A 27,536-nucleotide genomic window follows, 5' to 3' on the forward strand; every position below is an offset into this window, starting at 1 on the left:
TTCAAACCAAAGCAATTCTATGATTCTATATTCTTATAGTGCAACTTCCTAGTAGAAGGAGAGAGAATTGAAACTACAGTTCAGTGAAAACACTCAACTTTTAGGTGAAATTGATCAAATTAATTGAATTAAAAGGCATTGCAAATTTGTCAGAAAATCACATTAAGAATTTGGAGTTATACACAAGTGGTTAGTAAAGTTCTAATTCTTTTAGCAATGATTGTTGAGAACAGTTACCTAGGAAAAACTTCCACCAGAGTATAATATGAAATGACGTGGAGAGATGCTCTATCATTGCTGTGCAAACTGTCAGCAGAAAAATTAAATAATGAAATTTCCATCCTTCACTCTCTTTTACCTCCTAACCAGACCAGATTGGTTTGTCATTTTTTGACTGTTCAAAGTAGATCCCAAATGGAGGAAATGCAGTGAAAAGGATGCAATAGACTTGTTGCCCTGCTACAAGGAAGCAGAGAACTGCCAAATTATGACTGCTGCTTTATCAACAATCCCAAAGATGAGAGAAATAATGCAGTGCATCCCTTTTTAAAACATGCAAACAAACAATCAAACAGACCAAACACAACGAGGAGATGCATGCCAATCCCAATTATTTTAGCTTTAATTATCCAAAAGTCAGATTGCTCAACATTTGGCCATACTGCTCCTCTTCCATTTCAAAACTCAAATAGAAACATATTTTGCTTCCAATTAACTGTTACTGCCTAAATTTTTCAAAGGACCTTTGAGTCAGATGGATAATAGAGGTTTAGCTCTATTCAGCAAATAGAAGCAGAAAAGACTTTAGAGTGCTGGTGGACAGCAAGTTCTCCATGGAACAACAATGTGCCTGTGTGGCCAAGAAAGCCACTGGTATCCTGGGTACAAGAAGGGTGTGTTCAGCAGGTCTAGGGAAGTTCTTTGACATCTCTACTTCCCTCTGGTGAGACCGTACCTGGAATACTATGTCCAGGTTTAGGCTCCCCAGTTCAAGGAAGACAGAGAACTGATGGAGAGAATCCAATGGAGAGCCACAAGGATAATTAGGGGACTTGAGCATCACCCCTATGAAGAGAGACTGAGAGCCCTGGGGCTGCTGAGTCTTGAGAAGACTGAGAGGGTACCTCATCAATGTGTATAAATATCTGAGGGGTGGGTGTCAGGTGGAGGGAGGCAAGCTCTTTTGGGTGGTGCACAGTAATAAGACAAGGAACAATGGACTCAAACTTGAACACAGAAGATTTCACCTCAACATGAGGAGAAACTTCTTTACAGTGAGGGTGGCAGAGCACTGGAACAGGCTGTCCAGAGAGGTTGTGGAGTCTACTTCTCTGAAGACTTTCAAACCCCACCTGGATGTATTCCTGTGCAGACTATCCTAAGTGATCCTGCTTTGGCAGCAGGGTTGGACCCAATGATCTCTGGAGGTCCCTTCTAGCCTTTAATATACTATGATACTGTGAAAATACTGATCCATAGAGAAACATAAGGCAGCTCTCTCTGGCTCAAACAACAGCAATTCTTCTTTGCTAGATGTCCAAGCTTTTATTCCAGGAGGGTCTTTCTTTAAATCTCTCCATGGTAATATGAGAGATTAGATACTCAGTTGAAGAAAATCATCATAGCCTCATAGATTTTAATGAAGGTGGTAATTAAGAAGCTGTACCCCTTATGTAAGCCTTTCTCCACCACAATCCATTTCAATGCTTGATGATCAGGCTGCAATATTAAGTGTAAATTGTAGCTTGAAGAGCATTTTTTTAAATTTGTTTTAACTGTAATTCAGGTTTGGTTTTAGCACACCATAACTTTCATCCACCATGGGAGAGGTTGTGTTTGATCCCTGACCACAATGGTATTTATGATAAAAACTTGAAAAAGACAAAATGCTGAGATGGATCTTAAAGTCCCTGAAGGGTGAATTTGTGGATCAGTAGCAGAAAGCTGTGGCAAGGATTGATACAGCTGTGCTGAAAAATCTGACAGACATGATGCATGCTATCTACCAACTAACACATCCAAACTTAAATGTCAAGAGCATTTTATAACGTGTTTGGATGATATGTTGTCATCTTAAAACACTAGGAATGTATTTTCCAGCTCACAGGACTCATGGTTAGAAATGAACTTACATTATATTCCTCCTCTCAAGCATTTATCAGCTGCTAGGAATGGCATTTTCTTGTGCACTCTATGTTTGTCTGTATCCACATACATACAGGCACATATATACTGCCAAAACAATCACCACCAAGCAAACAACCCCCAACCCTCTAGGAATTCTTCCCTGTACCTAATCTTGTCTCAGACAAAGGGCAGAGAAAAATGTTAGCACAAGGATTCCTAACCTAAGCAAAAAAAAAGTTTCACACCATTTATTTCCTTTTCTCTTTTTCTTCCCAGCACCTGCCACTGCTTCTTCACATTGCTTCATTGCTAATACTTCCTCCTCACTGCTGTAATTTCTCCAGACTGATTCTGTGTGCTAGAACTTGAGCTCAAACTAAGAACCATGGCAGAATTTATTGGCTTGTTTTCCATCCCACTCACTGTAAATCCTTCCAAAACATTTTAGATTCTTTTTATTTTGAGCAATTCCAGTGGTGAACATGCAACAGCTAAATACATTTTCTAAACAAATGAGTCTAATGTGTCATGGAAAAACCTTTGTTCTAATAGGAGCTCTCCATTCCCAGTCAAGATTGCCTCCCAGTCAACATTACCATTCTCAAATGGGAGGTGGGTGGGGAAGAAAAGGAGAGGAATGGAATGGAATGGAATGGAATGGAATGGAATGGAATGGAATGGAATGGAATGGAATGGAATGGAATAGAATAGAATAGAATAGAATAGAATAGAATAGAATAGACCAGGTTGGAAGAGACCTTCAAGATCATCGTGTCCAACCTATCAACCAATCCAACCCACCTAATCAACTAAACCATGGCACCAAGCACCCCATCAAGTCTCCTCCTGAACACCTCCAATGATGGTGACTCCACCATCTCCGTGGAACAAGGAGAGGAAAACAAGGAGAGGAGAGGAACAGAACAGAGGAGAGGAAAAGAAAAGGAGAGGAACAAGGAGAGGAACAAGGAGAGGAACAAGGAGAGGAAAAGGAGAGGTGTTGTCAACCAAGTCTTTGAGGGTGTATGGATCTGTCTTTTGGGGTACAGGGATATGTATTAGTGATACCTACAGGCAATTGGAGGTAATTTTCCATGTAGAGATGTAGTAATCAATGTGTAATAAGTTAATAACTCTACCACTGACTGTGGAAAAAAGCAAGTCTGTGGGGGAAAAGATCTTTAAAAAAAAGTGTGGAAACATTTCTTTATTTGTTCACAATAAGAAAAACCTCTTACTCAATAGGATGTAACTTGAGAAAAAAACTTATCCCCTACAGGACAGAAAAACTTAAGGCTCAAGGACTGTAATAACTGTGAACATCAAAGCCTTCTATGATCACATGCAAAAAAAGAGAATCCAGTGGTTTTTTTTTAAATGGGAAATGAAAAGTGAATTGTCATCTGAAAGGATTAAGTTAAATTTTTAATCTCCCCATTTCTCCATATGGAAAATACCACCCTTTTAAAAATAGGATTTCAAGAGTCTGGGAGTTTTAGTACATTCTTAGCTCTTGGTATGTTGTCACAGTACCAGGAGTAAATAAATCACAAATGACCAGATCCTTGCACCCCTATCCTCCAGAAGGAACTTGGAGCTGTATCCATTAATAATATGATTACAATTCTGCTGCAGGTAGTAGCTGGCAGGTGCGTGCCAGCACAGTAAAAGCACTTGGACAAGAAGCTATGCTTTAAAATTAGGTGACTTTCAGACCCATGCTTTTCTGGAGTGTTTAGTGCTGATACAAATTAACAGGGAAAAGAAAGATGTTCCTCCTGACAGAAATTACTTCCATGAGCACTCATTGCTCCCCATCTATTCTCTAGTTAAAAAAAGGAGAAGCCAGGGAAATAAAACAGAGTCAGAGAAAAATGTTCTTTGTAGAATAATTTCTACTGCACAGAGTAGCTCCCAAAAATTTCTCCAGACTGATTCTGTGTGCTAGAAAAGTTCAGTGGAGGAAATGTTCTAACCATTGCCCAAGATCTGGATAGAATGCATGGCTAGGTGGAAATTTCACCTGTTTGTCTCTACATATCTTAAACAATTCCAAATAGTTCTTTTCTATTCACAAAGATGTCCACTGATGGGCTCTTCTGTTAGGAATTATGATCTACAGCACATGGGCAAGACTTAACAGCCAGTCTCTTTTGTCCTTCCAGCTGACAAGACAGGAGAGGTATTTTTTCCTTGTCTGTACAGTCCCTTGCATATTGAAGATTACTGAGCTGACCTCTCCATTGCCCAGATTCCCAAATTCTCACTGCTCTGCTGTTGTTTTGTTGTTGTTTGGTTTGGTTTGGTTTGGTTTTTTCCAGGACTGTGACAACTCAAACTTGTTCATGCATTTCTTTGACATCTACATTGTCCTCATTCAGATCAATAGCCATAATAAAAATTATCAATAGACAATTAATGTACATATTAAATCAATGCAAAGAGCTTGCAAACAAGTTCCAGAACTCTGTTTTGCTGTGGTTTGCATAAATGAACAGTAAGAGGTTATCAGTACACCCAGCTGCTTAAGATTCAGTAGGCTAGGTGAGGTACTACAGCTTGGTCATTAGACTGAGGCAGGGTTCCTATTTCTACACCAGCAAACTTCCAGTAGGTTCATTATTTCAGAACTGCAATTACACAAACATGTAAATATTTTCTACTCTCTTTTAAAATTTGGTTTCAGAGCTGTAGCTGAAAACAGCCAAGATGAGGGTATTTTATATACATGGTTGTTATCAGGAAGCTATGTCAATGTTTGCTCCACTGAGACTCTGACTGTATCATCCTTGGTAGCTTCACTGGACTTCAGGTTTGAGTTCCCAGAGCCAAGTGTTCATGAATTTGTATCTACAATAGATGCTAGTATGAGTGTGAGGCTGTCCTCTTCCAAGCCTGAAGACTGACTGGCTTGGTTCAGGTATATATGGGTGTGTATTCACTGGAATAATCAAGGACTATGAACAGATAACTCATCATAAAATGTATTATGCCATTTGGACACCTAAACCTGTTCAGAGTAGTGCTAACTTTGATTAACATGCTCATTAAATCAGTAAAGCTTGTGGCAGTCATTCCTTCCTCCTCCTCCTCTCATTACTAATTTATCCAGAAGTCCTTGACAGGTCAAAAGCCATCACAGTAGTGGATGAATGAAAGAAAAAAGGGAGGAGGAGCCACCTATTTCAACAAAACCACTTCATGTAGGTTGCATTGATTGATGGGTTGGATGCGATGATCTTGAAGGTGTCTTCCAACCCGGTTTATTCTATGTATTCTATGTAGTCCAGGTATTAGGTACATCTCATGTAAAGGTAATAGGGAAGATGAAACATGGCTCCTTTTCACACATATGAACAGTCAGGACAAAACACAAATCTTCATGCACTTGCCTTACTGAGGAATTCCTGATACTTTCATTGCAACTGAATTCTGCATCTCCCTTTCCCTCAACATCATTTGAGCACTTCAGTGACTCCAGCATGCTCTAAGCCTGTAGAAATCTGACTTGTGAAAACAGAGCTTAAGCCTACAAATATCCAATAACTAAGCACTATGTGTGTTAATGTCAGGAGCAGCACTGTTAATGCCTACAGAAAACCTGATAAATGTGACATTCACAAACCAAATCATGCAAGACTAATCACATGAATTATTCTTGAACAAAATCGACTATATGTATTTAAAACATTAAATGAGGAAGGTGAATAAGGAGAAGATAAAAACACCATCCCCAAACTCATGCGAGCTCCATCCGTTTGGTAAAGGGAAAAAATGTTATATGGCATGACTGCATTGAAAACTATAGGCCAAGAAATACATTAGTGCTACATGAAGACCCCACAATCCTGAAGTGACGTATCACAAAGTTTGGAAGAGACCTCAAGGATCATCGAGTCCAACCTGTCTCCACAGACCTCATGACTAGACCATGGCACCAAGTGCCATGTCCAATCCCCTCTTGAACACCTCCAGGGACGGTGACTCCACCACTTCCCTGGGCAGTCCATTCAAGTGACAAACGACTCGCTCAGTGAAGAACTTTCTCCTCACCTCGAGCCTAAACCTCCCCTGGCACAGCTTGAGACTGTGTCCCCTTGTTCTGGTGCTGGTTGCCTGGGAGAAGAGGCCAACCCCTTCCTGGCTACAATCACCTTTCAGGTAGTTGGAGAGGGCAATGAGGTCACCCCTGAGCCTCCTCTTCTCCAGGCTAAACAGTCCCAGCTCCCTCAGCCTCTCCTCATAGGGCTCGTGCTCAAGGCCTCTCACCTTGAGAGGTGACCTTCAAATCCTGAAATGAGCAGTCTCAAATAAATCACCTTTTAAGAATCACTGTTATTTCCACCACATCATTGTAAATCTAGAGTAATCTGCTAGGGGAAAATGAAACAAACAAAGGTTGTTTAATTTTACCTTGGATATGTTTCTTCTGCAGTTACTTAACTGCAAGCACTAAATGGAAGCCAGGGCTTTGTTTTGCAATTTTGACTATTGTATTAGCATTTATATTTGATTAAATGTAAGTTACTTTTCATTTTCAGTATATGCTCTTGAGTTTGTGGCTTTATCCCCATATGTATTGCCAATTAGTCAAGTTGTGACTTACTTATAAGCTGCAATAGCTCAAGAGGTTATATCCTATTGTCATCTGAACATAGCTGCTGAATAGAAGGTTGGGTAGCTTTGTCACATAACGAGGTCTTGTTTTATTCTTGTTCAGAAAATCCTGACCTATTTGGTTAACTTTTAGTGGGAAAATTCAAGTCTAAGACTCCACTTCAAAGAGAGTGAGCTGAGAACTGAAACCTCATTTACTAGATGCACAAAACCTTTGGTGATTGCCTGAGCTAGTGAGTTTCACTTTTTACATGCAATTAATTATTGGAGGAGAGAAGCAGAAGTAACTAGTGGCTTTTAACAGCAGTGGTTATTTTCTTCCTCAGTTACATCCTTTTTTGCTTCCAACCTCTGACCTTTCTAATATTATATATGACCAGTCTCCATGGATTTATGTATGGAGACAATTAAATCTCAGGAGTCTTCAATAGTGGGGGTGCATCACAATAACTATAGTAAGAAGAGGCTGGGTGTCTTCTGGTGTATATTTTCAATTCAGACAGTGGTAGCATGTTCTACTTTTAACATATCAGGAGAGCATAAAAGACTCAGGGAATTAAAATGGGCCTTACCCCAAACTCAGTCTGAAGCCCCCTGATTTTGGAACATGTAGCATCAGACTTTAGATCTTCATTTTGCTCAGTAGTTTACAAGCATTCCCAATTTTAAGTTTGAGGTTTGGGTTCTGAATTAATGTTTCTGAGTGTGAAGCCATCATTCCTCCTTCTGTGTACATATCAGCTCTTAGCGAAGCCTGCAGCTCTAAGTTAAACGCAGCTCTGCGTTACATGTAGAAGTTATCTTTGATTTTAAAGAATACTAGATGAGGAGGGCAAACAAGCTTCCATTCCTCTCAGGTGCTGCTGAATCTAGATATCCTTGGTAATAGCTATGTCTAATTATGTGTTACTGCCTAATCCAACAAGCTGCCCTCATAAGCGCTTCTGGCAGTAGCTTTGTTATTAATTTATATGTTAATTTTCCAGTGATGTTGAAAACTGTAGCCAAAATTTTCTTACAATACATTTCCTTGAGCAATCCTCTAATTTTAGATTCTGTGACTTCATTAAAGTTGCAATTTACTGTACTCCTATCTAAGGCATGGTCCAAACCCATCAATGCATGCCTTAATTTTGATACACACAAGCACGCAAAAATATTCATGCAAGAACTTTGTTACTGATCTTTGCTTACAGAAAGAGAGATAAATATGGTAGGAAATCTTTGCAGCTGCTGGTGTTTTATCTTTCACTGACATTTGTCCAAAATTTGAGATCCCTAACCAAATTATTTTTCTGATTTCTAACATATCAAAGCCTTTTGGAAAAATACTTCATAAGCAGCAACAAGAAACAAATAACATCATTTCTAGAAGTCCAATTCTGCCAGCCTTACTATTCAATTCAATACAGAAGTCTATATTTAGAAGCTTTGTCTGTAGCTCAACTTTGCAGTCTAACTTTGACCTCTTTTCATAACTAAAACCTAAGGGCTTATACTGAAATTTGGAAAAGAAATGAAAGACAGATGGGGAAATATAAACACACTCATTATGAAGCTGCTCTCATATATAAAATGTATTTTCAGTGTTAATTTAGCCTGACTTTGGATTACTTTCTGCTTCTTCTGGAATATTAAGTACAAGTCAATGTTCCTGAGCAGGTTTATCTAAGCGCAGTGAGATATTTCCTGTGAAATGTATCTGAAGGGGGCCTACAAGAAGGCTGGGGAGGGACTTCTCAGGATATCAGGTAGTGATAGGACTAGGGGGAATGGAATGAAGCTGGAGGTTGGGAGATTCAGACTGGACGTGAGGAAGAAGTTCTTCCCCATGAGAGTGGTGAAGCCCTGGAATGGGTTGTCCAGGGAGGTGGTTGAGGCCCTGGCCCTGGAGGTGTTTAAGATCAGGCTGGATGAGGCTCTTCCAGCCTGATCTGGTGTGGGGTGTCCCTGCCCATGGCAGGGGGGTTGGAACTAGATGATCCTTGTGGTCCCTTCCGACCCTGACTGATACTATGACACATGATTCCATACCTTTTTAGTATGAATACACTAATTAATACAAACTTGGTATCCAACTTGTAACTGTAAGCTCTAGCTTTTGAGTCCAGAGGCCCTTCCTTCAACCAATGCAGAAGTCAACCACAAACACTTCTAGAAAATTTGATGGTGAACCAGTGATCTGCCCAAGACTGCAATATCTCTGAAAATCTCTCTTGAAAGGGGAAAAAAACCCAAAACACCCCAAAAGCAGAGAAATCATTCTTATATTCACATTCCACCCAATGGAAAGCTGACAATCTATGGTGGTTAAAAACCACTTGTGCTTTCACTTCCTCTGACAGAAACCTTCTCTGACCTAGCTGCTAACAGGCCTTCTCCAAAGACACTGTTCTGCTCTGCCCCCTATTCCAACTGTCAGCACACTCAACTCACTACAGAAAGATAAATAATAGACTCAAGTAATCATAGAATCATAGAATCAAGCAGGTTGGAAAAGACCTCAGAGATCATCAAGTCCAACCTTTACCTAATACCTAACACCTCATGACAACTAAACCATGGCTTCATTTGCCACATCCAATCCTTTTTTGAACACCTCCAGGGACAGGGACTCCACCACCTCCGTGGGCAGCACATTCCAATGGCCAATTACTCTTTCTGTGAAGAACTTTCTCCTCCCCTCAAGCCCAATCATTCACTCTAAATTCTGAGATCACTTTTAAATGCTTGGAGGATGTGTCCAGATTTAGAGAACTACGAAATCTTAACCAGACATAAATGGCTTTGCCTCACAGGACTCTAACCTCAAATTTCTGTCGATATTTTTTCCATAATAAATGGGAAAAACAAACAAAAAAATCCAAACAAAAACCCAAGCAACCAATTAGATAAAAGATGAATCTCCCAGATGAGATGAGAAGAGTGGATTTTTTTTTTCTTTGTTAAATCTTAACAAAATATGTTCTGAAAGAAAAATGTTCACTGTTTTCAAATGCCTCAGGTGTATGATTATGAAAGAAAGAGAAGAGCTATTTGAGTAAAATACTGAACTGAAAGAAAAGCAAACGTGTTTGCATGGTAACCTGAAGAAAAAAAATCTTTGCTGGTGCTTAAGAAGGTACTAGGTAAGACATTACAGAGATAATGTGGCAACCCTCACTAGAGGAGGAATGATTCAAATACCTGTGAGGCATCTTCCACTTGTATACCCTTTGAATTTCAAACTATGAGGCTTTCTTGCTGGATGAAAGTTAGGCTTTTCAAGTCATTCTAGTGAAAACTCTTTCAAGAAACAGATGTTTTGCATTAAATGGTTTCCTCTTTAATTGAAGAAAAACTTTTTCAAACAGGTGTCCTTGTGTAGAGAAAAGCCTCAAATTTTGAAGTTTCAGAGAATCACAGAATCAGAGAGTGTTAGGGATTGGAAGGGACCTCAAAAGGTCATCCAGTCCAACTCTCCTGCCAGAGCAGGATCACCCAGAGCAGATCACACAGGAACACATCCAGGTGGGTTTTGAATATCTCCAGAGAGGGAGACTCCACAACCCACCTGGGTAGCCTGATTCAGTGTTCTGTCACCCTCACAGTGAATAAATGGAACTTCCTATGTCTCAACTTCCACCCATTGGCCCTTGTCCTGTCATTGGGCATCACTGAGCAGAGCCTGACTCCATCCTCTTGGCACTCACCCTTTACATATTTATAAGCGTGAATGAGGTCATCCCTCGGTCTCCTCCAAGCTAAAGAGCCCCAGCTCCCTGAGTCTGTCATCGTAAAGCTCTGTGCTGGACTCCTTCAAGCAGTTCCCTGAGGTCCTTCTTGAATTGAGGATCCCAGAACTGGACACAATATTCTAGATGCAGCCTCACTAGGGCAGAGTAGAGGGGGGAGGAGAACCTCTCTCGACCTACTAACCACACCTCTCCTAGTACACCCCAGAATGGCAGTACAGTTCATAGTCAACCATGGATCAATGTCACCAGGCAAAAGCTTATTATATACTTATTATACTTATTTTATATATATATTATATATTAAAAACTGTGCAGAAGAAATGGTTAAGATGCAGTATCTTACAGATGATCATTACAAAACAGGCATATGAAAGAACAGTACTATACCAAAAGCAATCAGAGGAAAATGGCCATGATTTTGGAAATGAAGTAGTACTGAGCTTACTGTTTAATACTGACAGCAGATTTCCATTAAGGAACTGGTATCTCCTGTCAAAGCTGTAGTTACAGAAGTCCCTTCCCACCTCCACAGAGCCTCCTACTATGTATTACTGATGGCAGTGAGACAATAAGAGGAAACAGTAATGACATAAATCCTAGACACATTGTGCTGACAGTAACTGGTTCCCTGTTTGAATCTGAAAAAGCAAGAACTGAAGGCATTTTAAATTTTGTTTTGGGGATGGTCAAAAGTCTGGGCTGAGTCAAGTTTAATTGTACACCACTTTAGACCATGGCTGTTTACATTCCATATGTCTTGTACTAACCTCTTCACAGAATCACAGAATGTTCTGGGTTGGAAATGACCTCCTTTCCAACTCAGAGGTCATCTAGTCCAACCCCTTCTGCAGCATCCTCAACTAGATCAGGTTGCCCAGAGTGTCGAGCCTCACCTTGAATATCTCCAGGGATGGGGCCCCAAACACCTCCCTGGGCAAGCTGTTCCAGTGTTCCACTACCCTCATGGTAAAGAACCTGTTCCTAACTTCCAACCTAAATCTACTCTTCTCTAGTTTGAAGCCATTGCCCCCTCACCCTATCACTCCAGGCCTTTGTAAGCAGTCTCTCTCCAACCTTCTTGTAGGCCCCCTTCAGGTACTGGAAGGTCACTATCAGGTCTCTCTTGTCTGTTGGCAGGGCCAGGAGAGGAGACTTGTGCTTATATAAAAGAATAAATATGTGTAATGGGTTGGGGCAGGTCCCCTCCCCACCACAGGCAGAAATAACGACTCAGACAAACGGATTGCAAAAGTGATGAAAGTTTAAATAGAAAGCAGTGAATGTTACAGAAAACTCAAAGCGCAGTGACAAAGAAAGATCCCATCCCCACCTGAGGGTGCATGCAAAACCCCCAGGGCTCCTTCTTCCCCCTCCCTCTGCTGGGCTAGTCTCAGCTGGCCAGGCCTGAGACTGCCCATCCCCCTGTGGCCTTGGGCCTAATCAGGCCCATGGCCGGGAGATCTCTCCCCCAGTTACCAAGTCACGGAGAGGGAAGGAAAGAGGAAGTGCCAGACCCCGCACTGGATCTTATAGTGGTGCAAAGAATTATGGTAGGAAATACACAATTTCCTGTGTCCATCCCTCTGGGCTGGACTTCTGGACACAGGAAGTGAATGCACCAGGGGGGCACCCAGCTCAAACTACAACATGCCACCCCTGTATTTCATACCATAATCCTTGCACCCAAACACATCATCAGATCAGAAAACTTCTGATGACATGTCCGGCAGAGTCCATATCTTCATCTGGGCGTCCACTCAAACAGTCTCTCATTCAGGCTCAAGTGTCAGTCCATTCCAGTTGTTTTTCCTCATGTGATGGAACCTCCCAGCGACGCAGTCCTTCTCCTGCAGCGTGAATTCCTTGTGGGCTCCTTGGGACATCCTGGTCACCTGGAAATACCTCACAACTTCTCAGCCAAGCCTTTACTCTCCTATTCAGCGGCAAATTCTCCACCCCTGGGGCAGGCCAGTCGGAACAATCCGGCTCCACGACTGCCTTTTTCAATCCATCCAGGGTGCCGCAGCCAACCGCTTTCACGCGGACCAAAGCTACACGGATGCATGCCAGAGGCACTCCGCACCCCCCGGCTGGGCGCTCGCGTACCGAGGCAGGACAGCATCCGGCTGCACAACCTCCACCCCCGGCAGAGGGAGGAGCTGCGCCACAGCCCGCTGAAGAAGCAGGGAGGCGGAGCCAGGTGCTCGGCGCCATTTTCGGAACACGTCCGAAAACGCCAGGGAAAGATTTACAGCTGCCGCCGCCGCCTGAACGCAGCCCGGCTCGGGCGGTGCCGCCGCCGCCGCTTGAACGCGGCCCGGCTCGGCCCCCGCCGTCTCTGTCGCCGCGATGCAGAGTCCGAGTCACCTCCAGCAGTCGCTTGCCCGCTCGCCGCGGGTGTCCGCTCCCCGCAGCGGCCGCGGGCCGACCACGCTCTGCTTGCCGCTGCCCCTCCTCCGCTCCCTGCCGCTCCGCAGAGAACGAGGAGAAGGCAGGTCTCGCCTTCTTAGGCTACTCGAGCATTCTTAAGCTACCCTGGGCAGAAAGTCACAGAAAGAGCCACCCCTCGCTGTTCCCAAGCTACAGGAGGGAATTCCATGCCATCAGCCACGCACCAGCTATCCTTCTGCAGTTCACAGGAGTTCACACAGTCGCCCCGGTAACACAAAACCTGAGCCCCAACTTTCCAAACCCAAACCGACGCCCAGAACTAAATTTAAACTCTCCATCTTTTGCAATCCGAGCTGCAGTTGGCCCCACGTTGGTGCGCCAAAAATGTAATGGGTTGGGGCAGGTCCCCTCCCCACCACAGGCAGAAATAACGACTCAGACAAACGGATTGCAAAAGTGATGAAAGTTTAAATAGAAAGCAGTGAATGTTACAGAAAACTCAAAGCGCAGTGACAAAGAAAGATCCCATCCCCACCTGAGGGTGCATGCAAAACCCCCAGGGCTCCTTCTTCCCCCTCCCTCTGCTGGGCTAGTCTCAGCTGGCCAGGCCTGAGACTGCCCATCCCCCTGTGGCCTTGGGCCTAATCAGGCCCATGGCCGGGAGATCTCTCCCCCAGTTACCAAGTCACGGAGAGGGAAGGAAAGAGGAAGTGCCAGACCCCGCACTGGATCTTATAGTGGTGCAAAGAATTATGGTAGGAAATACACAATTTCCTGTGTCCATCCCTCTGGGCTGGACTTCTGGACACAGGAAGTGAATGCACCAGGGGGGCACCCAGCTCAAACTACAACAATATGAAATATAGCAAATACTGGGGCTATAGTGTCATCACTATATTCCTCTAGCAAGCACTGAGCAGTGAATGAGCTGTGGAATAGTTGAGTTTGTTGCTTATTCCCTGTGAAGTATTCACTAGCCTCTGTCTCTGCAGTTGTTAGGCTGGCAGGCAGCAAGAAAACTGACAAGGTGATGGGAATCCTCTCTGCTGTTTACCCTGAGGATGTCTGCAGCAAACTAAAAATGAGGGGTTTGACCTTACCATTTGAGTTCGTTGCTCTGAGCGAGTTGCCATTACAGGCCATCTATCATTTCTCTACACACAAAAATACAGAGCTCAAGTGCAAATGCAGTTAATGAGAGTTTAGAAGCAGATGTTGTCTTTTCCCCACCAGCACAGAGACGCAGGTAATACCAAGAGCTCTTTATTTTCATGCTAAGGCTGCACAGCATATTCTTTACTAATTTCTGTTTGTGATGGAGATATGCATGACAGGAAAAGTGAAATATTCCAGAGGTTAATTTCCAGTATGAAGCACAGGCAACTTGCCACTCAGGCAATGCTCACAAAAGACGGTTTCAGATCCAGACTATGGTGACTTTTATTGGGCCAAGTTTTCTGGAGGCAGAAAAGTCTTTTTCAGATATGAGTGTCCTGGTTATTACCACTTCTGAACAGAAGAATCACAGAATCACAGAAACATTCAGGATCACCAAGTCCAACCCAGAACCCTACTCTGCAAGGTTCACCCCTAAACCATATCCCCAAGTACCACATCCAAACAACCATTAAACACATCCAGGCTTGGTGACTCAACCACCTCCCTGGGCAGCACATTCCAATTCCTGACCACTCTTTCTGTGAAGCTTTTTTTCCCTAATGTCCAGTCTAAACCTACCCAGTTGCAGCTTGAGGCCATTCCCTCTTGTTCTATCACTAACTACCTGTGAGAAGAGACCAGCACCAGACAGAAGTCAAACCTGAGATTCTGTGCTGCTAATCAAGACAGAGCTGTGAAGTATCTGGATTGCATTTACCAGGACCTGTTGAAGTAGCCCATCCAAACTAAACTCTGTGCAATTTTAACCAAAATATTTATGGTTGGGCTTGGGGTTTTGTTTTTATTTGAGGGTTTTCTTTGTTTTGTTTTCCTATTCAGAAAAGGAAGAGAAGGCTCCGAGGTGACCTTATTGTGACCTTCCAGTATCTGAAGGGGGCCTACAAGAAGGCTGGGGAGGGATTTCTCAGGATATCAGGCAGTGATAGGACTAGGGGGAATGGACTGAAGCTGGAGGTGGGGAGATTCAGGCTGGAGGTGAGGAGGAAGTTCTTCACCATGAGAGTGGTGAAGCCCTGGGATGGGTTGTCCAGAGAGGTGGTTGAGGCCCCATCACTGAAGAGTTTAAGAGCAGGCTGGATGAGGCTCTGGCCAGCCTGATGTAGTGTGGGGTGTCCCTGCCCATGGCAGGGGGGTTGGATCTAGATGATCCTTGTGGTCCCTTCCAACCCTGACTGATACTATGATACTACGATTAATTTCCCAAATGAAAGGACAAACATCTTCAACAGTAATGCTCTGGTCAAAACTTGTATTCAGAGACACAGGCTCATGATAGATTGTTCAACTGGCCTTTACAGTCTTGAATAAATATATTCCATGCCTGGCTCGAGGCAGATATTTTAGGGCTTCTGAATGAATTTTCCTGAAAACCCTATCTTTAATTTAAAAAAAAAAAATAAAAATTTTCCCTTTTTATCAGCACAAGAAAATGTATTAACAATCCTTTAAAAACACAGTAGAGTAACAAAATCCTCAAAATGCAGGAATTGACAACAGTGAAGTGAGCCATGCAATTATGACATTTTCTATACTCCACATGGCAATCTCTAATTACATGTTATTATTTTCACAGGACATAATGCCTCTTTGAGGCAGCTGAACAAATGGGGACAAATTGCATAATTATAGAAATCTGGATTTCAAATAAATTTTGAAGAATGTGGTCTGTGTCTCATTATCAATATAAGGAAACAACAGAATTAGAGAGCAGGAGGATTCAGAAATCTCCCTTGTGGGGAGCACGTATGTAAGACACTTGACCTTTACATGTAATTCTTCCTCAAATGAGAGCCCTTTCTGCAACTGTTGAGAACAAGATTGGTGTTTACATAAAAGGCAGAGATAGTCATGTAACCCCAACAAAGTAAAAGTACATACAAGCAAAATCCAGTCAGATTGTAGTCCTAGGTGTAGCAGACAGGTAGTGGGAGGGATAAAAAAAAAGGAAATAATAGTTATAATAAATAATAGAAAAAGAAATGGCTTTAACAGTTGCATTCTTTTCACTGAGCTACAATACATAATAATCTTTGCTTGTTTTCTAGTCTGCAGAAATTTTAAGTCCAATATCCCTCCCTTTATGAATATATTTGTGTGAATAATGAATGTGTAACTAAATTGTCTGCTTTAGACTGTTCTACAACATGCAGTTCCATAAAAGCAATACCAGTTTAGTCAATCTGTATTTGACTTGGCTGAGGTAGAGTTAATTCTTCCCAGAGCATCTTTGTGTAGTGCTGTGTTCTGCAGTGCTGTAGCTGGGTGGTGATAACACAGCAGTGTATTGGTTACTGCTGAGGCAAGCATCAAGGCTGTGCTTTTCCAAAACCTTCCTCCCACAATAGTAGGCTGTGGGATGGGCAAGATCTTGGGAGGGGACATGGCTGGGCCAGTTGATCCAAACTGACCAAAGGGGTATTCCGTGCCATAGATATCAGCTCGGATAGAAAAGCTAAGTGAAAGAAGGAAGTGTGGGGAAGTTTGTTGTTGCTGTCTGTCCTTTGCAGTGACTGTTATGCATATTAAAGCCCTGCTTCCTGAGAATGACAGAATGTCACCTGCTGATGGGAAGTAGAGAAGAACATTTTTGTTTGCTCTTGCTTCTGTGTGCAGCATTTGCTTTTAGAATACATAGAATAGAATAGAATACATAGAATAAACCAGGTTGGAAGAGACCTTCAAGATCATGGCGTCCAACCCATCAACCAATCCAACACCACCTAAACAACTAACCCATGGCACCAAGCACCCCATCAAGTCTTCTCCTATTCAACTGCTTCTACCTTGACTCATTGGTCTTTGGTTTTATATTTTCCCTCTTCCCTGTCCATCTAAGAAGGGGAGTGACAGAGCAGCTTTGGTGGGCGTCTGCCTCCAGCCAGGGCCTCACAATCAAAGTGTATTTGTTGCACTTTTCCACAAGAAAAAAAATAAATAAATCACTGGAATCTTCCTGCATCTCCCCTCCCTACTATCACCACTTATCAGTGTTGAGAGTTTGGTTGTAAGAAAAAGATGTAAAACAGAAGAAAGAATAATACCATCATGGTCCACTTAGGAGGAGCCAAAGTTCTTCAAGCGGGAGCAGACTGTGTGACAAATAATACCCTCTTCATGTGTGACTGCTGAGACACTGCAACACCAAGGTATGCTACTGAAGACTTTAGAAAGCAGGACAAGACAAACAGCAGAAATGTAACCCATTATGTGCCCTCTCCACAACTTTAGAGAAGATGCTACCTTCTGCGTACCAGGCATGAACTATAAGCATCAGCCCAAGGCAGCTGCAGGTCCATAATATCCCCAGTAGCTGGGATGCAGGAATGAACTCCCTGTGGTTTTAACAGCACCTGCTGAAGATCACTCTATGCACTCTGGATAGGACATGGGGACTTAGTTATGGCAGGCACTCTCTCCAAAGCACGCAAGATTCAGTATCTATCCAGGTTGACTTGAGTGCCATGGTGCAGGCTGGGCTGGCTGCCTGCCTGCGTGCAGTGTGGGGGAAGCTGTGAGCTGCAGTGAGTCCAGCAGCGAGCTGCAAGGCAGTCGTGCAGAAAAATGACAATGAGGAGGCAGAGCAGGCTGTGCTTATGCTCTGGGGACTACTGTTTCAGAACTATGTACACATAGCCCTGGTACTCATTGCTTTATGTATGCATCACTGCATCACAACGCTAATGTCTTTCCTTGTCTTTCTCTCTCCCTCTCCTATGCACAAGCCCTTGACCCTCATCCTCCATTTCCCCATCTCTCTACTTGATTTTGTTCTGAAATCATCTTCCTCTTTCTAATATTTCCTTTGCTCAGTACCTAAAATACAATATCATTTTGCACACATAAAGCAGCAAAACAACTAAGGAAGAAAATGCTGCTGTCATTATTTCATGTTTTCAATTAATTCAGATGGCAAATTTATTGGAAATCAATAGACTGTATTGGAAACAAATCATCCAAGCAACATGAGAAGCTAGGGAAAATAGCCTTTTTGGTAATTGAAAAGCTAACTGAGCAGGGTGTACTGTAACTAATCACACAGGTAGCTTGAAGAATAGTTCTGCTGTCTACAGGGTATCTCCTGTCTGGGAGCCACAAAAAGCATTTGAAATGCATTGCTGTGGATATTTACAATTTTCCTTAACAAGATATTGTCAAATAGAAGCTTCTGTTATGTTAGATTATGCAGAGCTTATTTCCATTCTCCTTTAGTTGTCTTTTTCTCTGTGCACTAGTTCACATACAAGGCATGTATCTTCTTTATTGCTATGGCTAGTCTGACCTGCTCACACCTAGGCTGTCAAAACTTGCTTAGGTCTACTTAGCAAACACATAACTAAAACTGCCAAATAAAAACTGTTGCGCTTCACCCTGCTGGCCACGGACATGAAGATCTCTGCTTTCTGTAACCTTTTCTATTCATTCTGGGCAGATTTCCATTTTCCACCATGGTAATGCTTCAGTGGCTTGCAGTTTTGTTTCTCCTTCTGACCAGCCTTCTCCTACAATCCTTCTTGCTTTGAAACATCATCCGTGGGTCACCCCTCATGCCAGATAGGAGGATTAGCATTTCTTTAATCCTATTAACTTTAATATCAATAGGTTATTTTCACAGAGGTGGCTTTTGCTAAATCCTTTCCTGTGCAGGGTTTAAAGTTAGTCCTTGGCTGTTTGCTTACTGTGTTGTCTGGTGGGTGGACATTCTCCTCAGAGGCAGGAGAAGACCAATAAAATATACTTTCAACTTGATTTGGAACAGCTATGGGAGCTAAAACCTCTGACCTTCCAGAAAGGTACTAAGTCTCCATGCAGCCTTAGAAGCCAGACTCTTTTAAAGAAGCTGTTCAACTTTCAAAGGCTGTTCATCAAATACAGGTGCATTGGCAGAACTGAGAGCAGCCTCTGCCCAGTTAAGTCTGGCAATTCAGGTAGAAGGAGTGGAAAGGCTGAAGAGGACTGTTGAGGCTTTGTGTCCTCTCAGGCAGAGGAGAAAACTTCACTGCCATATCCAAATGACTGCTTTAAGCTGCTCATGGAAAGACTTATCCTCTCCCTGAAATTTTGCACTTTGTTTCATTTGCCTTTATTACAAGTGGTCAAAGTGCTGTTTAAGCATGGAAAAAAAATGTTATTTGCCTAAACCAAACTCATTCCCTACCCCCACAATGTCATTAAAATGAAAGAATACATTTTAACTTGACTTGATTTGTATTTCTATAAAGGCTTTTAGGCATTTTTTTTCCCCCAGGATTTTTAGACCCATGCAGCAAATGCCCAGAGTAGCCCAAAATTTTATAGTATCTATAGATCAGTAGAACCTTTTTATAAACAGGTTCAGTATGTACCTATGAACTCATTGCAGATCTGTGTATGACTTACACCTGGAGCTGGTGGGAGTCAGCACTCTTTCAATAATTCTTTCTGCTGATTTCATTCCAGATGCAAGGCAGCTGATTTCTTTCTCAGACCTGAAAACAACCTACTTTTTTATCCAGTCTGATCTGACTAATGATTGAGATGTTCAGATCAGAGGCTCACAGTATAAAATGTACCCAATAACCTGGAGTATGGCTGCTTTCTTGAAACCAATTCATCAGTCACTAAACACACTGAATACAAAACAAGTAAGATATCCACCAGTATGGACTGTTTTGCATTTCTTTATCAGGACAGCAAACACAATTTCAAGTCCATTCCCAGACCCCTGCTAATATGTGACAAGATATGATGATTGGATGCAGTCTAAAATTAGAGATGTAATTCAGAAATAAGATGCTCTCCCTCTAAGTCAGCACACTAAAGGATGCTATGATAGCTGGTAATCTGTTATAAGTGTAAGGCATAGCGGGAGAAAAAAATACATAGAGAAAAGGAAAAATAAAAGTCCCACTTTCACTTACAAATATATGAGATTCTATGAGATAAAGGAAGAGTTTACCATTGACAGGAAAATGTAGCACTATCAGTTTCTGAAGTTTAATGAAATGGAGGAGGAATATGAAACATCAAATCGTGAAAAGACTCCCAGCAGGTTTGAGGTCAGGAATTGCATTCAGTTTTGGGTGTCCCATTTGTTTCTTAGCTTTCTATTCTCTTCTCTTTCTGGCTCTGATCTCCTTTCTTTGTGGCTAAGGACATTAATCATTATAGTTCTAAAACAAGGGGTTTAGCTAGATCTGCACAAAACTGAAGAAATTCAGACAAACCTATTTTGGCATTTTACTCCTGCAAGCAGGAAAGAAAGGTTTGCAAATGGGAAGTGAATCACACGCCTAATTTTTGAGTTTCATAACAATTTCCAGAGGTTCAGATATGAATTAATTTAGCAAATGGCTAAAATTATTTCTGGTGCTGCTTTTAAGCACTATTTGTTGCCACTTTCTATTGGAAGTTATTCACCTCAGAACAGTAGAGTGCAAAGCCTGGAACACAGCAGCGTGTCCTTTCCCAGTCAGTGCACAGCCAGCCAATTTCTTCCGTAGCCACCCCAAAACTGCCATATTAAACAGCTGAAATGGAGTTGTCTTAACCTCCAGACCAGGCTGTAACCTGTCATTCTGAGGTAGAAGACTCCAGAACTTCTCCAGAAGAAGACATTTGCTCACACCCTTATTTACACCAATTTCATAACAGCTAATGCGGCAAGGCATGATGCTGTGCTAGGCCTCCTGACATATGCAGATGTTGCACGGAGTTACCACGCTGCAAGAAGCTTGATTCCAGAAAAGAAAACCCTAAACAGTCATAAAATGAGGAACAACTCTGTTGGAAACAGTGACCAAATGAAAAGTGACAGGTTTTGGCAGAGTTCTGGCTTTGTGCAGCTGGCCACATTGTTCTGAGTCAAAACCATATTCTTGGAAATTATCTGACATTACAATTCCAATGAAGTTTTCATGGTCAACATTGTAAAACATAATTGGAGTGTAAGCTTCATCACTCCACGTTTGTATTGTAGAGCAACAACACTGTGAAAGTATTAGTTCATTCCAACTCTGATTATACTGATTATCTTCTAGATAGATCAGTTCACAGTGCAGATCAACTCAGAAGTAAAAGAACGTATTTTACATTTTTTTTAGAGTTTCCATCTGCCCTTACAGTAAAATTACCACTGGTAGTAAGTGATTAGTGAACTTCAGAAAAAACACTAAGAAATCCAAATAAAATCACCTTTTTTTGTTCTGTCAGGTATGGGAATAAATGGCTGATGGGCTCAGCTGTTCTCTGTGGTGGAACCATTGTGGATTTGGTTGTCTGCCTTGGTCTTGCTTGGCACAGAGATCACCCCAGCAGGTATCCTCTCCCCCCTTATCCCACCCATCCTGCCAGCATCTGGACACCTGCACCCTGAACAGAGACAAACTTTAAGGTTGTCATGTATTTAACACTTTCATTACTAAGCCTGTATTGGTGTGAGATGAACTGCACTGAAAAAGAACCTATTTCTCTTCCCTGCCTTTAACAGGGAGACTAGACATTTTGATCAAATGTAGACTTTCATGTAGTGGTTGTCTGAAAGTAGATGAGGAGAATACCATTGAATAAGATTCCCATCCCAGGAAGTTTTTAAGGCCATGCTGAATGGGGCTCTCAGCAACCTGATCTAGTGTGAGATGTCCCTGCCCACGGCGGGGGGGTTGGAACTAGGTGATCCTTGTGGTCCCTTCCAACCCTGACAATTCTATGATTCTAAGATCAAAATAAATTAAACATTTCCATACCAACATTCCAGAAGTTGAAAATCAATCAAGATAGGATTCCTAGGGGCTGATGATAATGCTTACAAACATAATTTGGGGGGGAAAAAAAAAAAGGGAGAGAAAAAAAAAGATACTGGCAGTTGAGTCAGGTTAAAAAAAAAATCAACCAACCAACCAACCAAAAACCCTAAAATGGCTTAATTTGAAATTTTTTTTTTGGATGGTAGTATATTTCATTCAGGTGTTAATTTTGTATGTTAAAGGTTATGGTGCATTTTAATACTTCTTGTAATATTCGAGTACTGTGTCCAGTTCTGGGCCCCTCAGTTTAGGAAGGAGGTTGACTTGCTGGAACGAGTCCAGAGAAGAGCAACAAAGTTGGTGAGGGGTTTGGAACATAAGCCCTACGAGGAGAGGCTGAGGGAGCTGGGGTTGCTTAGCCTGGAGAAGAGGAGACTCAGGGGTGACCTTATTACTCTCTACAACTACCTGAAGGGGGGTTGTGGACAGACGGATGTTGGTCTCTTCTCCCAGGCAGCCAGTACCAGAACAAGAGGACACAGTCTCAGGCTGTGCCAGGGGAGGTTCAGGCTGGATGTTAGGAAAAAGTTCTATACAGAAAGAGTGATTGCCCATTGGAATGGGCTGCCTGGGGAGGTGGTGGAGTTGCCATCACTGGAGGTTTTCAGGGGAAGACTTGACGGGGTGCTTGGTGCTGTGGGTTAGTTGTTTGGGCGGTGTTGGATTGGTTGATGGGTTGGACGCGATGATCTTGCAGGTCTCTTCCAACCTGGTTTATTCTATGTATTCTGTTCTATGTATTCTATGTATTCTGACAAGTCAAAAAACACCATGAGGGGGGTGAAACACTGGAACAGGTTTCCCAGGGAGATGGTAGAAGCTTCATCCGTGGGGGTTTTTAAGGCCAGGCTGGATGTAGCTGTGAGCAACCTGCTCTAGTGTGGGGTGTCCCTACCCATGGCAGGGGAGTTGGAGCTGGATGATCTTTGAAGTCCCTTTCAACCTTGTCAATTCCATGATTCTGTGATTCTGTGTTATTAAGACATAAATTCTGATTGTTACAAATAACTTATTGGTGAACCTTCTCCCTTCAGCAGAAAAATCAGAAAAGTTGGTATTCTATGCTGAAATAGTCTGCTCCCCCAGTGATCATACAAAAGCAGGCATATCCAGCTAGGTTAACTCAAGATTCAAAGTATAGTATCTGAAAAGAAGCCTGAAGCAACAACAAAAAGTGTTTGGCAGCTTTGAAAACTCATTTGCTGTTTTTCCCAAGCTTACTTAGGCACATTATCTATTTATTAATCTGTCCACATGAGAACATGTTTGAATGTATATACAATCTATTCAATTGTATTTAAATATCATTTTTATCACAGATAATCTCTGCATTGCTGGTTTACAGATAAATATTTAAGATGTTGTGGCATAGAGATTGTCTCTGCTTTGTAACTTCACATCCCTCCCTTTCTGGTACTATTTATTAATGTCTGTTAACAGAACCAGCATTCCTACCTAGAATAGCTTGATTAAACCCTCAGCTGATGTCAGTCAAATTAAGCTACACAGTGGAAAAAACCTTAAATAAATAAATACCTTGCTGTGTGAAAAAAACAACCTAATAATTAATTTTAATGATTATTCTAATAAAGCTATATAGAACAAATTGACTTAATTTATCTGAATTCTAAACCAATTATAAAGTTGGAAGGAACTAATAAGCCTAAGGTGAAGAAAAGGCAACAGAAACAGCAATAGGGGATAATCCATTTGAACAATCTATGCTCACAAATACTTAAAGTTGTATTTTTCTGTAATTCCAGCGTTCAAAAGCTCCCTTGTCGACATTTTGACATTAGCACTCTGTAACAAGTATCCTGGGAACAGGATAATGTTTTTCAGCAGTCATATACATACTTTCTCAGCCATACCAGCCTTTGTATGCTTTCCAGGGTGATCTAGCATTAAGTAAATTTTGAGGACTGTGTCAAAGTGCTGTGCTTTAAGTGGAAGTGACATTGTCATTTGTGCTCAAAGGTTAAGAGGTAAAAAGAAAAGTGAGAATAAAAAAGAGAAAAAGCTCAGTGTAAGTTTTTGACAAAACAGTAAGAATGTTAGTATTTCCCTTTGTAATTAGAAGAAAGGCAAATCACTTCCAACAACATTGGTTTGAGGTTGTCTCGAAGTATGGACGCGACATTTGTACTCTAAGACTCAGACAAAAGGCTTAAGAAAGCACTAAGAGCTGTAGTGTTTAGTGGGCAGCACTGAGCTCCAAGTGGAAGTCAGTATGGCACAATTAGTCTCCCTTCCGTATGCTCAAAGGTAGGAAAGCTCTACAGAGGGATCTGGCTAGGCTGGATCAATGGGCTGAGGTCAGTTGTATGAGGTTTAACAAGGCCAAGTGTCAGGTGCTGCACTTCTGTCGAAACAATTCCATGCAACCCTACAGGCTTTAGGGACAGTGGTTGGAAAGCTGCCTGGCAGGAAAGGATCTGGAGGTGCTCGGTGACAGCCAGCTGAACATGAGCCAGCAGTGTGCCTGGGTAACCAATGAGGCCAACATCACCCTGTATCAGGAATAGAGTGGCCAGAAGGAATAGGGAAGTGATCATGTTCCTGGACATGGCACTGGTGAGGCCACAACTCAAATTTGTCTTTGGGTCCCTCACTACAAGAATGACATTGAGATTCTGGAGTGAAGGGTGAAGGGTCTAGGGAAGAAGTCTTATGAGGAGCAGCTGAAGGAACTGGGATTGTTTATTCTGTAGAAGAGGAAATTGATGGGAGACCTATAGCTACCTGAAAGGAGGCTGTAGTGAGGTGGATGTCAGTCTCTTTTTCCCTGGTATCAAGGGACAGAATGAGAAGAAATGGCCTGAAATTGTGCCAGGGGAGGTTTAGATTGGTTACTGGGAAAAATGTCTTCACTGAAAAATGGTCAAGCATTGGAACAAGCTGCCCAGGAAAGTGGTGGAGTCCACATCCCAGAAGGTGTTAAAGAAATGTGTGGACGTAGTGCTTTGGGTCAAGGTTTAATGGTCATGGTGGTGTTAGGTTGATGGTTGGACTTGATCATAAAGGTCTTTTCCAACCAAACAATTCTAGGATTCTATGACATTTCTGGGAAGGAGAAAAGGGGGAGAACAGCAGGTTACTAAAGTTTCTAGCTTTGATTAAACAAAACACTTAACTTTAATGAATATTATCAAGAATTGGTGATGCTTTCTTCTTTCTCTCTCTTTTTATGTTTTTGTTGATAACCAACATTGTAATTATTTGCAAAGCATGCCTATTACCTAGATGGGTCCTTATCTTCAACATTTCTCCTTTTCGTGGCTTGGACTTAACTTCATTCTCTGTTTGGCATCAGATGCCCAAAGGTTTTCCTTAATCAGCAGAAGGGCTTATAAACTGCAGTCAGATGTTACAACCATGATGTTGGTCTGCTGCTTTGGTAGATGCATACACAGAAGTGTGTTTGCTGTCCCCTTATCTCTATCTACCCTGTCCCTACTGTTGAACCCCTTTGTCTTAAGTCTACATTGCTGATTAATTTATTGCTTTCCATATGCATAGCTCTGAGAGCAGGGACTGTTTTCATTTTGTGAGTTCTTTAGCATTACAACATGTCTTTTAAAAATAGTGTCATTAAGGATTAATGCTAAGGCATAGAAGCCATCTAATGAAAGAACTGTAACTCAGTTCTTCAGTCTGAAATTATTAACTATGGACTATGCAGGTGGCAGTCTGTTTAAGTGGTTAAACCCAGGAAGTAATACTCACTGTTACTGGTTTGTAATGTCAAATGAAATGCTATTCATACTCATATAAACATTAAATGTTTAGCAAACCCAAATTAATTCATTAACAGTGCTACAGCACTGAATTTTCATTGTTCAATGAACTTTTCCTTTTTACATTCATAGCTTGTCAATATTTAACACCCACCCCCCCAAAAAAGGAATCTTTTTTAATTGCTTGTTAATCCTCTCACTTCTGTAAATCCTGCTTGGTTTTATTTGAATAACTGAACATATTTTGTATGGTTAATCAAAAGATACAGGAGTGGGAAAAATCACAGAATTACTCAGGTTAGAAGGGTCCTCTGAAGATCATCTAGTCCAAACCTCCCTGCAGTGAGCAGGGACATCCTCAACTAGATCAGGTCACCCAGATCCCCATTGAGCCTCACCTTGAATAATCTAATGAATTTGTATAACCAACATATCTGTGACGTTCCTGACCTGACACAAACACTCTGTGCACCTCCATTGCTTCAACATACCTAATCTCTGTATCAGCTTGATGCAATTTCTCTTTCTCACAGGTACCATGCAAAAGAATCACTTCTTGCAGTCAGTTAAATGGCTATTAGGAAAACTAAATGTTCTTTCTATTTTTGTGTTTCAGGCACAACTAATTACTGCATTCCATCACTTGTAACAGGTTAACTTATTTTATTTGGTTAAATCTTTGTGGTAATAAATTTGCTCATGAGCAGATGGTAAATAATCATGACAACCATTACAGAAACACCTTAATTTTAGTACTTGACATGAATAGGGTACTTAAACAGTTCCTGTTGTAGGTAAGTGATGCTTTGTACAAACACACACACACAAACACACATGCACACCCCCACCCCCCCACCCCCAACCACTCTGTCTTTTGCTTGCTGATACAGAAGGATAACTGCTTGCTTGCATTTTCCTGTGTGGGAGTTTAGTGCCAGAATTGCTCTCGCTAGATCCTCTCATTAGGTATTTTCTTAAGGAAGATCTCCTCCTCATGTGTGGCTCTGGAGAGCTATGAAGATCTTGGTATAACAAATCCTGCACCTTTTAGACTTAAGAAGTATGCTGCAGTTGACTTCAGTTTAGTAAAGCTTCCTTCTAACTACAGACACATAAGTAGCTTCTTAGAAGCCTGCAGCACACAGAATACCTCTTTTCATGCTTTATTAACAGCGTAGCTAAGAGTGTAGGGAATCAGTCTGAGTTGGTTATATCATATCAGAGACATAAAGAAGCTTAAGCTTTTATTTCCTTCCCTCCCCTGCCCAGATGGCTCCACGTGTGGATTGTTACAGTTCTTAAAAAAATAATATAAAAGGTAGAAGGAAAAGAAGGATTCAAACATAAGCAAAGTTAGGGATGTCATTGTTCAAGATACTAGAAGAACACAAAAGATGAGAAATGGAACTTAAGTGTGAAAAAGCTTGCAAGGAAATAAAGAGCAAGGACATTTGGGAATGACAAGAGAAATAAGAGATGGAACGACAAATACATCTTCATGAGCTTATTGTTTTGGGGCAGTGGTTGCAATCAGAAAGCATTTAAGAAAGGTGTGAGATGTATATAGAGAGACATGAACTCAGTTTAGTAAGAAAAGTGTTGCAAAAAAGTTATTTTCCCAATTACTGCAGTGTCTCACATTGTTACATTTTTAATGACACACAGGTAAGTCTGATGAGAAGATGATCTATGAAAAACATCTGAGGAAAGAGTTTGAGGAAAGCTGTGAGCTCTCAAAGGCTGGACTGCTGAAAGTTTTAGGTCTAAACCCAAGACACACATATATTAGAATAGAATAGAATAGAATAGAGTAGGATAGAGTAGAATAGAATACAATAGAATAAACCAGGTTGGAAGAGACCTTCAAGATCATCGTGTCCAACCTATCATCCAACACCACCTAATCAACTAAACCATATATAAATATATTCACAGTCAATGATCAAGGATATATTGTCCCCAGATTT

The sequence above is a fragment of the Dryobates pubescens genome, chromosome 9, assembly GCF_014839835.1.
Source record: "Dryobates pubescens isolate bDryPub1 chromosome 9, bDryPub1.pri, whole genome shotgun sequence".
NCBI lineage: Eukaryota > Metazoa > Chordata > Aves > Piciformes > Picidae > Dryobates > Dryobates pubescens.